The sequence below is a fragment of the Camellia sinensis genome, chromosome 12, assembly GCF_055761805.1.
Source record: "Camellia sinensis isolate YWXY chromosome 12, ASM5576180v1, whole genome shotgun sequence".
Taxonomy (NCBI): Eukaryota; Viridiplantae; Streptophyta; class Magnoliopsida; order Ericales; family Theaceae; genus Camellia; species Camellia sinensis.
The window spans coordinates 52451511-52466277 of NC_138972.1; positions in this window are offsets into that span (position 1 = coordinate 52451511).

Genomic DNA, 14767 nt, shown 5'->3' on the forward strand with positions numbered 1-14767 from the left:
GCAACCTAGCATATGCAATGCTATGAATTGAAAAGGCATACACAATGCATAATGGACTTACACCAACATGAGTGGACCTCAGCCACACTCACATCAGTAGCCGTTAGATGAAAATGAGACAATCGAAATGCGTGCACACATGCACGCAAATCGAGGACCGAACCTAAGGCATAAAATACCACTCTACCAAGCATGGCAAGGGATGAAAGATGGCCTATGAACATGTAATTTCCAGCACTAAAATATGATACTAAATGATCCTGAAACATGGAAATATGGCACCCGATGCTTGGAATAAGCCCCGAAACTCAATACTAGGCACATGCATTGAACCATAAGTATACAAATCAAGCATTATTTGATCATGAAGTCAAAAGACAGAGTCAAGACAGTCCCAAAACATGCACATTTCTAGTTTAGAGCATGGCCAAAAGATGCTAACATGATGGACTAAAATAGCATGCAACATTGGCTAGCAAGCATGGTTTACATGGCATGTATATGAAGCAAATGAGAAATCATCAAACCAGCCAAAAACAGTGAATAAAACATGCCAAAATATGCCTAAATAATCACTGAAATGCAGCCAATGTATGTAAAAATGAGGGGCTTCTTTGGAAGGCCATTCAAGGGGTTGTTAAGCACATACAAGATAGATACTTAGCATGACCAAACCAACTTTGGAAATGAGTTATGACAGCCCTAAAACTCAGAAAATTGGCTCTGAAATCAGTCAAGGAAGCATATGATGAAAGGCCCCCTCAAAAGGCCTTGAATGGAATTGTTCTACACATGCACTATAGACATAAAATATGATCAAAAGGGCCCCGGACAGACCTAAGGAAGACCTTAAAACTCACAAAATTGGGCCCAAAAAGTGACTTCAATGCATGCAAAAAAGAGCCACTTTGGAAAGCCAATGATGCTAGTAAAGAAAATGAGGGGTGAGAGGGTCACCCCTCTATGATTTCAAAGCTCAAAACCTCATCAAAGCCACTGAAAATCCCCTAGATTTCAGTGGCTAAGAGGCCAAAACAAGTCCAAAGCAAATGCTCTAATGCATAGCCCTAAATATGAAGGAATGAAGCGTGCAAGGAAGGAGATGACTCCAAACAGAAAAGTGACCTCAAGAAAACTTAAAGAGGAGGTCAAAACAAGGATTTTTCCAGTTTATAACAAATCTCTAAAATGTTCACAAGTAAGGCTAAAGTATGATGCAAAAATAGCCCTAAAAGAGAGATAGAGGGTAATGGGAAGTAGATGACCTCAAACAGCAAAGTGCCCTTAAACAAAGTTGAAGAGGAGCTCAAAATATGACACTTTCTAGTTTATGAAAAAGCCCAGAAATACTTGTAAGTGAAGCTAAGTAATGAAGCAAAAAAATGCAAGTTTAAGGGAAATAGACACTTACCCTTGAAGAGCCGACCTCTAGCAGCTTTTGGACCAAGTTGGTGAGCTTTCAACCTTTGCAAATGACTTCCAAGGTGCTGGAATGGATAATGGAGGTGTGGTGCTAAGGGATGTAGTGCAAATGGACCAAAAAAATTAGGGTTTTGGAGCTTGGAATAGTGACAATGGAGGAGGGAGGTTATAAGCCTTAAGCAAAAATGTTCAACCCTTGAACAAGAAGCCAAGCTTCTCCTTTATAGAGGAGAGGCTCCAAAATATCAAAAAAGGTCCCCAAGTATCCTCCATACATGTGTATGGAGGATGCACCAAATGGTCTCCAGCTGGCACAGCTGGATTACACTCAGAAAAAGCAAAAAGCAAGAAGCAGGCCGGCCAGTTCAAGTGGCCGGCCGGCCACCCCCCTGGTCGGCCGACCAGGGGTCAAAAGGGTCAACAAAAATTGCTGGTCGGCCTACCTAGAAAGGTGGCCTCCCAAATGAGTAGAATACAGTTGTGTGGTGAAAAACCAGAAAATGTGACCCAAGAGAGAGACAAGCTAGCTTTTAAGCAAGGTTCAAAAGGGTCAAGATGAATTTTTGGCCGGCCTACCCATATTGGTGGCCTCCCAGATGAGCACAACACAATGGTGGTATGAAAAGCTAGAAAATGTGGCCCAAAAGTGAGAAAAACTAGCTTTCTGTCAGAAAAATCGGCTTTTGGAGAGAGAAAATGAGAAAATTAGTTTTTCAGGGGAAAAGGTGGCCGGCCACCATACTACCCCCTCCCTAACAGTGAAAACAGGGTCTCTACCAAAAATGGACCAAAACGGATGCAAAATGAAGGTTTGGGGGCCAAAACGCGCGGTTCGGGGTCCCGAAAACAGGCTGTTAGGCACCGGAAGTAGCGTATGACCACGAAGGTGGTCTCCTGGGCCATAGTGTCCCTCTAAAGGGAGGAAATAAGGTGTGTACCAAAAACTGGAGCAAACGGAGGTAGTTAAGCGGTCCCGAACCGAGGCACACGATCGACGGCTCCGAAAACCGGAAACTGGGCTCCAAACGGGAAAAATGGCTTACGACCACGAAACGTAGCCTACGGCCACTGAGAGATGATCTACGAGACCTCTCCCTCCCTTCAGGAAGAGAAAACAGAGAAAATAAGACTCAGTTCGCAAATCGAGACAAGGCACAAAAGAGCTCCGAAGTCCGGAGGCAAGGCTCGCAGCCGAGACTCCGCAACTTCAGAACGAGCACAACATGCAACATCACCGAGCGCCCAATTGGTGACGTATGAGTCTTAAGGTCGGTCAAAAATGGGGTGTCTACAGTAAGCAACCAACCAAAGTAAACAGAACAAAACACAATCAACAAAGAGAGAACAACATAGCACTCCTCTACAACATCAGTTTAGCATATTAGTTCAGCACAAGCATATCAGTTCATCCACCTCTCCCTTTTGTCAACCACCAAGACTCTGCAGCCTGCTTCTTCCCATACAAAACCTGATTTCCCTTATATTAGATAGGAAATCCTGAATATACACCTTGAGCATTGGTATCAGCCAAAGTGCAATTCTAATCTTGACCAGTTCGCACAGTTCAGGCAAATTTGGTGAAATATTATTAAAGACACAATCATTTCTATGTTAGCTCTCTAAATCTTCCTCTCCATCTTTTTAAGTCTAACACCATCCCACCATAGTAGTAAGCTATCAATTGATCATGGAAAGGCCCCTTGTACATCCTACCAACTCAACATAGTAGACCATAACCTCCAAGCAAAAGGGCAACACGACAATAAATGGTTCACTGTTTCATTCTCATTCATACAAAAAATACAGAAAGTTGAAGCATTACTAGGTAAGACACCAATTCTTTGGATAAAGACAGAAGTCTTGATTTTATTTTCCAGGATAACCAACAGAAGAATTGGACTTTGGGAGGGAGATAATTAATCCACACAAGCTTATTGGTTAAAAGAGGTGGACCAAAAAGAGTATTCAATAAATTTGTAAGCAGATGATACTGAGAACACACTAGAGTTTGTAGCAGTCCAAGACAAAATATCAGGTTGATCAACACTGATGCTAGGGGAAGCCAAAAGCAAATCAGTGAGTCTGGAAACCTCCCTATACTCCCAGTCAAACAGTCTCCTTCTAAAATTGAAGTTCCAAGTGCTTGATCCATCTTTTTTCTCATACATTGATCTCAATGATTATTCGTTGTCAACTACCAATCTAAAGACAATGGGGAATTCTTCTTCCAAACACACATTCAAACACCATTCGTCTTTCCAAAATTTGACTCTAGTTCCATCTCCAAGCATTATAATCAAATTATTCCAAAAGAATTCCAATTATCTACTTCTGTGTTCTGCTATTGATAAGATTCCTTTCCATACCCAAGAGTGTCTACTGCTTGGACTAAATGATGGGAACCAGCTACCTAACTCCAAGTTATACTTGCTACAAATTACCCTCTTCCACAAAGCCTCTATTTCAAGCCCAAATCTCCACCACAACTTGATTAACAAGCTGTCATTAATCACTCTCACTCTCCTGATGCCAAGCCTGCCTTGTTCCATACTTTTTGTAATTTCCTCCCACTCTACCATATGGAGTTTTCTCTTCAATTCAGATCCACCCCAGAGGCATTTGGCCTGAAGCTTCTCAAATTCTTTAGCTACCCCTTTTGGCATCTTAAAGAAAGATAGATAGTATATAGGCAAAGAGGAAGTTATAACTTTAATTAGAGTGAGCCTACCTGCAAATGATAGCAACCTTCTCTTCCACTCAACTAACCTGCTTATGATTTTGTCCAAAACTGGTTTCCAAGTTGCTTTCCTATTTGGGTTAGCTCCCAGGGGCAACCCCAAGTAATGAATAGGCAAGGATTTGGTCTTGTAGTTTAATTTTTTTACAAAGGAGTCAATGACATCCTCTTGCACACCTACTCCACAAACCAAACTTTTATGGTAGTTAACCTGAAATCAGTTCAAAGCATCTTAAGATCCTCTTTAAATTACAAACTTTAGCCTTCTATGCTTCACAAAATAATAATGAATCATCTGCAAATTGAAGATGGGACAACACTACACCATTAGCTCCTATCTTAACTCCTTTAATGAGGCCTAACTGTTGTGCTCTAGACAATAGAATGCTGAGGCCTTCTACTGCCAAATTGAATAAAAACGGAGATAAAGGATCTCCTTGCCTCAGGCCTCTTTGTGGATTGAACTCCTCAGTTGGAGAGCCATTGACAAGGACTGATAGTCTGGTAGAGGATACACATTCTTCAATCTAGCTAATCCATTTTTCCCCAAAACAAAAATTCAAAAGCGTAGATTTGAGGTAGAGCCAATTCACGGAGTCAAAGGCCTTCTTGAAATCAAGCTTAATTAGCACACCATTCCCTTTTGTTTTCTTCCAACCATCCACCACCTCATTTTCAATTAGCACACCATCTATAATATTCCTCCCTTTATAAATGCTATTTGAGATTCACTAATTATATGGGGCAAAATAGTTTTCAACCTACTAGCCAACACCTTAGCCAAAATTTTGTAAATTGATCCAATAAGGCTAATGGGTCTATAATCCCCAAGACCCACTAGATTTTATTTTTTAGGAATGAGTGAAATAAAGGAGCTATTTAATCCCTTGAAAAAGTTGTACACAACTCCTTTCATTAATTTCCAAAATTTTTGAAAGCAAATCAAATTAAATCCATCAGAGCCTGGAACAATCTCTAATTTTAGCTGTAATTTCTGTCTCTAGAACCCCACAATAAGAGCTACACTGCACTGACTTAAATGACCCTCCTAGGGTAGGTCTAGAAGCCCAATCCTCAGAGCAATGTTTCCTGAAATGCTCATAAACCTCTATCTTAATTTGATTAGGCTCTTCAAACAATACATCATCAATTAAAATGGAAAAGATTTCATTTCTACTTTGTCTACTCCTGGCCATCATATGAAAAAATATGGTATTTCTATCACCTTTCATGTTCCACTTAAGCCTTGACTTTTGCAGCCATATCCATTCTACAATCTTACTTAGCTTCTAGACTTGTTCTCTTGCTAATCTTCTCCTTAATATTTCATCATCCACCAGATCTCTAGATTCAACAATAAGATCTAATGTGTGGAGTTCCTTTTTTGCTGATTTCAGCTTGAAAGTAACATTCCCAAATACCTCCTTGCTCCAGATTTTTAAAGCAAGCTTCAAAGTCTTCAATTTGATTTGTAGAGCCCAATCCTCAACCACTGTTTCCTTCCAAGTCTTCTCTATAAAAGCTGGAAAATTGGAGTGCAAGGCCCAAGCATTAAGAAATCTGAAAGGCTTGGGGCCTCAATCTCTCTCATCCTTCATCAACAATAGAGGACAGTGATAAGAAATAAGTCTTGGTAGACCCCAAAGTTTTAAGTTAAACCCCTTTATCCATTTTGAGTCTACTAAAACTCTATCAATTCTACTCCACTTCTCACCTTCTACTGAGTTGCGCCATTTGAACTTCCTTCCAAGTAATGGCATATCATTTAATCCACACTTGTCAATAAAATCATTCAAATCCTTCATGCCCCTATCTTTCTTATAGCAACCTATTCTCTCACTTATATTCTTGATTTGATTGAAATCTCCACATAGACACCAAGGATTTTGAAAGTTCATTTTCAGTTTAATCAAACTATCAAATAATTTCTTTCTATCACTAACTAAATTTGAAGCATATAAATTGATTTTGTCTCTTGCCTACATTGTTCTGACTTCCTTTTCTGTAAGTGCAGCTTTTTTGGTTTCTTGAAAAAGAGCTACATCTACTTTTCTTTCCTTTAGAATCTATCTTATCTTTCATTTCTTTTGGTGCCTACCCACTCCTCTAATGTTCCATGAGATTATTTTCATAATAACTTTTTGTTACGACACAAACCCGCCCCTATAGGTTTAGCATCGTAACCGACTAGTAATCTTGGGATTACCAAAGGCCTTTGAATAGATTCACAGAATAAGGGGCTTGAGGAAGCAATTATACAAACATCTAATGTCCATAGAGCTGTGCAGACAACATATATGGAATAGAAAAGTTAAAACTTAATTTACATAACTATGACGTCATCACATGTACAAATATAACAAAAAGGGACTTAGCCCTATAAACAAAGAGAGACAAAAGATTGTCCAGATAAACAAAAGTAAACAAAACGTAGGACTTCATTTCAAAAACTTGACCACGCTAATTTCCAGGAACCTCCAAGTGAGGCACAGTGTTTGGCTTGACAGAACAGATCTAGACTTGAAGTCCTAAGCATGGTCATGCGCCTAATCACCTACATACATAAATAATACGGTAAGCTGGAGCCTAGTGAATAATAATAGAGTAAGGGTTTTATGAATGATGTCCATAATAGATTCAAAAATCAGAGTTTAGATTCTCACAAATAATCATACGTGGCACATCCATTAGCGATAATAAATCCGATGGCTCATGAATACATGAGACGTTTCGATGATCCATAAAGGGACCAGATGACCCATAAAGGGATGCATACAAAGCAGTTAAATAGTTATGCATAACCAACATTGGTACCAGGTAACATATAACTTATCACATGATGCTAAGGATGCCACGATACATTTAAGAAATAGGACAATCATTCATCTAATCATCAGATAATATTTCAGAAAACGGATCATATCATATTATTCAGAAAATACTTAGAGTTGAACATAGTTTTACAGAGTTATTACTCGCAAATAGCTCCAAACGCAGAACAAATGGATTAAACAGTTCATATGGACCATGGCGCGTGATCTATACAAATATGAAACAGATACACAATGAAACACATGCTCTGTTGATGCTTAACTTCTTACTTTTCTTCCTTTATGTGTTTCTAATCCTTATCCTTATTATAGCTTAATCATGGCTTAGGAATGTCTAGGATGCAATGAGGGTGCCAAAATGCACTTGAAAACACTTTTTAATATTTTCAGAAACAGGGCAGTTCACTCAAGCGCGACTTTGGTCACTCGAGCGGACCTCTTGGTCTGGAAAACTTCTGAGAGCTCGCATTTTACACTCGAGCGCAACTTTTGGTCGCTCAAGCCAAGGCTCAAAAATAAGAGTGATCGCTTGAGCCCAAGTTCTATTGCTCAAACCAACCCCTAACTCTACAAAAGTACTAGGAGCTCGAATTTTATGCTCGAGCCAACTTTTGGTCGCTTGAGCCAGGGTTCAAAACAAAGAGTGGTCGCTCGAGCGCAGATTCGGTCGCTTGAGCGATGATGCAGAATTCTAAAATTTTTAGATTGTTGTACAAGATCCAAAACTCAAATTCAAAGCTTTGAAACACATCTTTTGGGCCCAAAACTTGAGAAAACACTTGCAAACTTATGAAGCATCAAGAATTAAGTATCATTTCGCAAAATTAAGGCCCAAAAGCATGCCAATTATTCAAAATCAAACTTGAAACTTTGAAACCACAACATACATGAATTGATATGGACTTAAACCTTTCCAAACATGATCAAATAAGGTAAAATGACATGGAATGTGATGAATTCTCAAAACAAAGGTAAGATAATCACATACATTTGAGAATTCTTTAAAAACAACTTTAAAACATGATGAAATGAGCATGCATGCATGGTATGACTTAAATTCATCAATTCTAGCTCAATTCTTATACTAGATCACAAAGTCTCCTTAAATTCCTTTCATTAATGATTTAGATACAAAGATTAGGAGTCAAATACTCACGTAAGGTCTTCGATTGAATTCCAATAAACAAATTCTTGAGCTCCTACAAGCTAAACCTTCAATTCTTCTAGTACTCTATAACAATTCTCCCGTTATATCTTTGAATTCAATCTCTTTCTTTAGTCTCTCTCTCTCACACACACACACACACACACACACACACACACACACACACACATTTGTTGTCTCAAAGAGATGAGGATGAAGTGTAGTGGAAACTAGAAGCCACTTAAGCCTTATATAGGCTTGGTTATATTAATCCAATTAAGCTTGATTAGGCCTAGTTAATTCTAATCAATTTATTCTAATTATTTGATTCTGAATTGAATTTCAATTAAACCTATCATAAATTTCTAAAAATTCCAAGTTACATGTTAACCTTGTCAATTTCGTGATCGGACGCCGTTAAGGTCTTCAATTTGCATATTGAAACAGAAAGTCAAACAGATATCCTACTATGGACAGATATAAACACAATTAACACATAGCACATGCAACTAACTCAGAATTTCATCTTAATTACTGATTAAGCATTCTTAAGTAAGGTTTATTAGCTAATCACAGGTTGCGGTTGTTACAGTCTCCCCCTTTAAAGAGTTTGGTCCTCTAAACCCAAATTACCTTTATTTAGGAAGAATACCGGGTCTAGAGGGGACAAATTAGGGTATCTCTTCATCATGTCCTCTTCAGTTTCCCACGTTGCATATGTCCCTCCATGATTTTGCCAATCAACTTTCACCAACGGGATTTTCTTATTTCTCAATCTTTTAATTTGGCGGTTAACAATCTGTATTGGCCGTTCTTCATAATTAAAATCATCTTTCAAAAGCACGTGTGTCGGTTCAATCACATGTAACGGATCCCGTAAATAATTCTAAAGCATCGAAATATGAAAGACATTGTACATGTGCTCCATAATCGGAGGTAAAGCCACTCGGTATGTCATTGGATTGATTTTCTCTATGATCTCATACGGTCCTACATATCGTGGTGCCAACTTGCCTTTAACTCCAAACCTTGTTTGGCCTTTCATTGGAGTCACTTTAATGAACACATGGTTACCAACTTCATATTCCCTATTTCTTCTCTAGACATCTACATAACTCTTTTGACAGCTTTGAGCGGTTTTCAAATGTTGCTGAATCAGTTTCACTTTCTCAGTCGTCTCTTGCACAAGTTCTTGTCCCAATAATGGTCTATCTCCTATTATAGCCCAACAGATTGGGGATCGACACTTTTTACCATACAGGGCTTCTTAAGGAGCCATCCCAATACTTGAGTGATAGTTGTGGTTGTACATAAACTCGGCCAGAGGCAAATAAGTTTCCAAATTCCCTTGGAAATCCAGTACACACATTCTGAGTATATCTTCCAAGGTCTGTATCATTCTTTCTGATTGGCCGTTCGTCTGTGGATGGTATGCACTACTTAACCTCAATTCAGTCTCCAAAGCCTGTTGCAAGCTTTGCCAAAATCTTGAAGTAAACTTTGAATCTCTATCAGACATAATAGATATTGGCACTCCGTGCAATCTCAAAATCTCATTCACATATATGTCAGCTGATTTGTCTGCATTATAAAAAGTTTTCATAGGCAAAAAATGAGCAGACTTAGTTAAATGATCAACAATGACCCAAATAGAATCCATACCTCAAGAGGAACGAGGCAATCCAATAATGAAGTCCATCATAATATGCTCCCATTTTCATTCTGGTATTAGGAATGGTTGAAGCAGTCCAGTGGGTCGTTGATGTTCGGCTTTCACTTGTTGGCAATACAAACATTTGGCTACCACTACAAGAAATTGCACTTTTGGTGACTAAAATGAATTTAGTCACCAAAAGTCAGCCCTTTGGCGACTAAAATTTGTATTGGTTAGCAATGTTTCATATTTTAGCTACTAAATTTTTTTAGTAGTCGTATATTATTTATTGGCAACTAAAAACACAATTAGTCGCTAAAAAGTGACCCAATAAGTGACTAAAAAACAGTTAGTTGCTAAACAGTTACCCAATAGGCGACTAAAAAAAATTTGGTCCCTAAATGTACAATCTTTAACTACTAAAAATAATTTAGTCGCTATTAATTTACTTTTAGCGACCAAATTTTAGTCACTAACGATAATTAAAAAATTTAAAAATTGGACTTCAAATTTTGGAAGGAAAATTAATTGGCTACTAAAGTACTTAGTCAGAAAAATGGCTTTATTTATTATTTATTATTTATTATTGGCGACTAAAAAAGTTAGTCGGGAAAGAAAATAAACTAGGTTTAAAAAATACACTACCACATGCTCTAACTCTCTCATACGTCTCTGTCTCTCACTCTATGACTCTCTCTCTCACGCCTCTGCCCTCATCCAACTCTCTCTCTCTCTCTCTCTCTCTCTCTCTCTCTTGTCTCTATCGTAGTCGGGTACAAGAGCATCACCGCCATCTCACATGAGAACTACCATCGATCCGCCATTCGAAAATTACCCCAGGTATGTCCTCTCTTTATTTTTCCCTCTCTCTTTCTTTCAGTCTCTCTTTCCCTAATTTCAGTCTCTAGGTTTTCTTCTTCCATTTGCATACCTTCACACATACCCAACCCCAAATCGATCCACCCATTGCCATTAACGAATGACTGTGATTTTGTTTTGTTTTTTTTTTTTTATGGTTTGATGATATTGATTCATGATTTATGACATAAAAAAGTTAAGAAGATAAAGAAAAGAATTTGTATGCATATGTATATAAAATTTGAATTTGGGCATTGATTTCAACAGGATTAAAGGGGTTTTCCATAAGGAAATTGTTGAGATAGAGTTGAATAATAAATCAAAGTTTAAGAAGAGCAGTTGGCAAAGGAGTTGAAGCTTTACTTGCTACTCTGTTTTGATCTTAGAATTGTGGGTTTGATGGTTGCCTTTGTTCTTGTTTATCATTTAGATTTTTATTTTATTTGATTTTTTTTTGCTTCTGTTGTATTTTGGTGCTTCTGCTGAATTTTGCTGTTTCATTTGCTTATTTGTTTGAAAATTGAATCTAAATTTTGGTGCTTCTGCTTCTTATTTATCATTGTTTTGAATTTCAGCATAGAATTAAACATAAGCGAAATTAGAGATGATGTGAAACTTATTAAAATAGATGCATATTGGAATTTCTTGGTCTTCATTCTTAATCACTGTGCTCTGTACTTGATTTGGAATTTCTTATTCTTCAGTTTGGAGAAGCTTGCTGTTACATTCGTTGATGGTTTGAATTACTTGATTGGATTGTGGAGAACTATAAGGCTACTTGACTTAGTTATACCTTCTAAATGGGCCTACAAGTAGCAAAATAGTTCTTGGGTTGTATATTTCACTTTATTTGTAACATTGTAAGGAGTTGGAACGAGGTTTGAAGAACTCTATATTTGCTGCATGCATAAGATTACTTTTTAGCTCAATATACCTTATCCTTTTCTGTAACCCTGCAAGGAAGCTGCAATCAGAAACTTAGCAAATAGAACCTAGAATAAATTCAGCTACCACCTCTTCAACTTATGGCTGCTTTCATTAAACATGAGGAAGTACATCAAAAAGAGTATGAGAAGCTAGGAGAAGATTTAATATGGTCTTAAGGCTCTTAATGGATCCCACCACAATTGCCTTTGTCACTTCCATAATTTCTAGTGACTTTCGTAATTGCCCTTAATCACCATAAACCAGTTGGCATTCATAGAAGCTTTAACATAGAATGGAAAAATGTTTCAAGGTAATTGATGAAGATAATCCTCCTTCAGTTATTTCTCTCATGTTTTATTTCTTTATTTTATTTTTTGAATCTCTTGGTTTTCACATGAGATCTAAAATTTTAATTTACATAACACTTAAACCCCTTTTCATCAATAATTTATTCATATTTATGAAAAAATGATATTATCAACTCTTTTACATTGAAATGTTTATTTTACCTTATTTCTCTTTGTATCTTTGCACTATTTGTGTTGATTTCGGTACATTTAGTCTTACTAAATGTACCAAAATTAATGCTTGTATTTTCTGTAAACTTTAGGAGATGTCAGTGTAATTTATCCTTTTCTAAATGTATAAAGTATCGTCGTCAGACATTATACTTGGATAAGGATATGAGTATGAGATATGTGGCCAATATATGTAATTAGACAGTCACCTAAAAACATACTTACCAATTCGAGTTAATCGTAAAACTATACAGAAAATATGAATAAAATGCTTTACGGCATATTGTGCGCACCATTCTATTCTAGAAAATAAATAAAATTTGTTAAGAAATAGGAATATTTTGTAATGTACTTGAATATCAAGTTAAATTAAAGGAATCGGATACCTAGAGACAAACATATGTAGCTTTCTTTATTAAAATTTATTCAAACAAGGGCGTTAAGGAGGCGAAAATGCAAAACAGCACCCGAACCACTGTACGAATATCACAACCAGCTTCCCCATGACAAATAGGAGCTGTGACAATAGACAGAATGTAATTAGCACGTGTAAGTTGGGAGTTAGAGCCGAAAATGCCTTAAACTTAACCAAAAAAGTGCGTTTAGGGGGCGAAAATGCAAAATAGCCCCTCAACCATTGTAGGAATGTCACAACCATCTTTCTCATGACAAATAGGACTTGTGACAACAGACGGAATGTAACTAGCACCTGTAGGTTGGGAGTTAGAGCTGAAAACTCCTTTAACTTAATTGAAAAAGGACGTGAAGGAGGCAAAAATGCAAAATAGCCCCCAAACCACTATACGAATATCACAACCAGCTTCCCCATGAAAAATAGGACCTATGACAATAGATGGAATGTAATTAGCACGTCTAGGTTAAGAGTTAGAGCCGAAAACGCCTTAAACTTAACCGAAAAAGGGCGTTAAGGGGGTGAAAATGCAAAATAGCCCCCGAACCACCGTATGGATGTCACAACCAGCTTCCTCATGACAAATAGGACTTGTGACAATAGATGGAATGTAATTCGCATGTGTAGGTTGGAAGTTAGAGCCGAAAACACCTTAAACTTAACCGAAAAAGAGCATTAAGGGGGCGAAAATGCAAAATAGTCCTCGAACCATTGTACAGATATCAAAACCAGTTTCCCCATGACAAATAGGACCTGTGACAATAGACAAAATGTAATTATTACGTGTAGGTTGGGAGTTAGAGTCGAAAACGCCTTAAACTTAATCTAGAAAGGGCGTTAAGGGGGCGAAAATGAAAAACAGTCCCCGAACCACTGTACGGATGTCACAACCAGCTTTCTCATGACAAGTAGGACTTGTAACAATAAACGGAATGTAATTAGCACGTGTAGGTTGAGAGTTAGAGTTGAAAACGCCTTAAACTTAATTGAAAAAAGGGCGTTAAGGGGGCAAAAATGCAAAACAGCCCCAAACCACCGTACAGATGTCACAACCAGCTTCCTCACAACAAATAGGACCTGTGACAATAGACAGAATGTAATTAGCACGTGTAGGTTTGGAGTTAGAGCCAAAAACGCCTTAAACTTAACCGAAAAAGGGAGTTAAGGGGGCGAAAATGTAAAACAACCCCCAAACCACCGTACAGATGTCACAACTAGCTTCCTCACAACAAATAGGACCTATGACAACAGACGAAATGTAATTAGCACGTGTAGGTTGGGAGTTAGAGCCGAAAATGCTTTAAACTTAACTAAAAAAGGGTGGTAATGCGACGAAAATGCAAAACAGCCCCCGACCCACTGTATGGATGTCACAACCAGCTTCATCACGAAAAATAGGACTTGTGACAACAGATGAAATGTAATTAGCACATGTAGGTTGGGAGTTAGAGCTGAAAAAACCTTTAACTTAATCGAAAAAAGACGTTAAGGAGGCAAAAATGCAAAAAAAGCCCCCGAATGACCATACAGATATCACAACTAGCTTTCCCATGACAAATAGGACCTATGACAATAGATGGAATGCAATTAGCACGTGTAGGTTGGGAGTTAGAGTCGAAAATGCCTTAAACTTAACCAAAAAAGGGCATTACGGGAGCAAAAATGCAAAACAGACCCTGAACCATCGTACGGATGTCATAGCTAGCTTCCTCACAACAAATAGGACCTGTGACAATAGACGGAATGTAATTAGCACGCGTAGGTTGGGAGTTAGAGCTGAAAACACCTTAAACTTAATCGAGAAAGGGCGTTAAGGGGGCGAAAATGCAAAACAGCCCCCAAACCACCATACGGATGTCACAACCAGCTTCCTCACAAAAAATAGGGCCTACAAAAATAGACGAAATGTAATTAACACGTGTAGGTTGGGAGTTAGAGCCGAAAATGCCTTAAACTTAACCGAGAAAGGGCGTTAATGGGGTGAAAATGCAAAACAGCCCCTGAACCACTGTATGGATGTCACAATCAACTTCCTCATGACAAATAGGACCTGTGAAAAAATACGAAATGCAATTAGCACGTGTAGGTTGGGAGTTAGAGCCGAAAACACCTTAAACTTAACCGAGAAAGGGCATTAAGGGGTCGAAAATGAAAAACAGCTCCCGAACCATCGTATGGATGTCACAACTAGCTTTCTCATGACAAATGGGACCTATGGAAATAGACGGAATGTAATTAGCATGTGTAGGTTGGGAGTTAGAGCC